Source organism: Arachis duranensis, chromosome 5, assembly GCF_000817695.3.
Source record: "Arachis duranensis cultivar V14167 chromosome 5, aradu.V14167.gnm2.J7QH, whole genome shotgun sequence".
In the NCBI taxonomy this organism is placed as follows: Eukaryota; Viridiplantae; Streptophyta; class Magnoliopsida; order Fabales; family Fabaceae; genus Arachis; species Arachis duranensis.
Window position 1 is genome coordinate 73,813,504 of NC_029776.3, and position 2,641 is coordinate 73,816,144.

Here is a 2,641-nt window from a genome sequence, read left to right on the forward strand (position 1 = left end):
TATGGAGATGCTGTGCTCCTCTTGAATCTCTACTTTCTTATTACATTCATCCAATCCTTCTTACTTCTTTCCATGGCAAGCTGTATGTAGGGCATCACTGTTGTCAATGGCTACATCCCATCCTCTCAGTGAAAATGGTCCTATGCTCTGTCACAGCACGGCTAATCATCTGTCGGTTCTCAATCAGGTTGGAATTGAATCCTTTGATTCTTTTGAGTCTGTCACTAACGCCTAGACTTCAGGAGTTTGAAGCTCGTCACAGTCATTCAATACTGGAATCCTACTCGGAATACCACAGACAAGGTTAGACTTTCCAGATTCCCGGAATCCTACTCGGAATACCACAGACAAGCTTAGACTTTCCGGATTCCCATGAATGCCGCCATCTATCTAGCTTATACCACAAAGATTCTGTTGGGGAACCTAAGAGATATGCGCCCGGCCTAAGGTAGAATGGAAGTGGTTGTCAGTCACGCGCGTTCATAGGTGAGAATGATGATGAGTATCACGGATCATCACATTCATCAAAGTGTTGTGTTCATCAAGTTGAAGTGCAACGTATATCTTGGAATAAGAATAAAAGAGAATTGAATAGAAAATGATAGTAATTGTATTGAAACTTGAGGTACAGCAGAGCTCCACACCCTTAATCTATGGTGTGTAGAAACTCCACCGTTGAAAATACATAAGTAAAAGGTTCAGGCATGGCCGAATGGCCAGCCCAGAGGTCCAGGCATGGCCGAATGGCCAGCCCTCATGATCTCAGAACTAATCGTCCCAAGATGATCCTAAGATCTAAAGTGATCAAAAGATGTCTAATACACTAGTAAAACGATCTATTTATAATAAACTAGCTACTAGGATTTACAGGAGTAAGTAATTGATGCATAAATCCACTTACAGGGCCCACTTGGTATGTGTTTGGGCTGAGTTTGATCTATCCACGAGCTGAGGCTTCTTTTGGAGTTGAACGCCGAGTTATAGCATGTTTCTGGCGTTCAACTCCGGGTCGTGACGTGTTTCTGGCGTTTGACTCCAGACAGCAGCATGTACTTGGCGTTGAGCGCCACTTTACTTCGTCAATTCCCGAATAAAGTATGGACTATTATATATTTCTGGAAAGCACTGGATGTCTACTTTCCAACGCCGTTGAGAGCGCGCCATTTGGAGTTCTGTAGCTCCAGAAATTCCATTTTGAGTGTAGGGAGGTCAGATTCCAACAGCATCAGTAGTCCTTTTGTCAGCCTTTTTCAGAGTTTTGCTCAAGTCCTTCAATTTCAGCCAGAAATTACCTGAAATTATAGGAAAACACACAAACTCATAGTAAAGTCCAAAAATGTGAATTTAACATTAAAACTAATGAAAACATCCCTAAAAGTAGCTTGAACTTACTAAAAACTACCTAAAAACAATGCCAAAAAGCGTATAAATTATCCGCTCATCGCAACACCAAACTTAAACTGTTGCTTGTCCCCAAGCAACTGAAAACCAAATAGGATAAAAAGAAGAGAATATACTATAAATTCAAAAATATCAATGAATATTAATTCTAATTAGATGAGCGGGACTTGTAGCTTTTTGCTTCTGAACAGTGTTGGCATCTCACTTTTTCCTTTGAAGTTTAGACTGATTGGCATCTCTAGGAACTTAGAATTTCAGATAGTGTTATTGATTCTCCTAGTTAAGCATGTTGATTCTTGAACACAGCTACTTATGAGTCTTGGCCATGGCCCTAAGCACTTTGTTTTCCAGTATTACCACCGGATACATAAATGCCACAGAAACATGACTGGGTGAACCTTTTCAGATTGTGACTCAGCTTTGCTAGAGTCCCCAGTTAGAGGTGTCCAGAGCTCTTAAGCACACTATTTTGCTTTGGATCACGACTTTAACCACTCAGTCTCAAGCTTTTCACTTTGACCTGCATGACACAAGCACATGGTTAGGGACAGCTTGATTTAGCCGCTTAGGCCTGGATTTTATTTCCTTGGGCCCTCCTATCCATTGATGCTCAATGCCTTGAATTAAAAACATTTTTCATTTAAGAGAGGTGAAGGATTAATGGAATTATTCATAACTTTAAGACATAGTTACTAAACACTAATGATCATGAAGTAGAGACACAAAACATAAATGAACATAACATAAAAAACAAAAAGTAGAAAGAAATAAGAACAAGGAATGAATCCACCTTAGTGGCGTCTTCTTCTTGAAAGACCAACAATGTCCTTAAGCTCTTCTATGTCCCTTCCTTGCCTTTGTTGCTCCTCCCTCATTGCTCTTTGATCTTCGCTTATTTCATGGAGAATGATGGAGTGCTCATGATATTCCACCCTTAATTGTTCCACATTGTAGCTTAAATCTTCTAAGGAAGTGTTGAGTTGTTCCCAATAGTTGTTGGGAGGAAAGTACATCCCTTGAGGCATCTCAGGGATTTCTTGATGATGAGCTTCCTCATGAATCTCTTGAGAACCGTGAGGGATCTCTCTTGCTTGCTCCATCCTCTTCTTGGTGATGGGCTTATCCTCCTCAATGGAGATGTCTCCTTCTATGATAACCCCAACTGAGTAACATAGATGGCAAATAAGGTGAGGAAAAGCTAGCCTAGCCATGGTGGAGGGCTTTTCGGCTATTTTGTAGA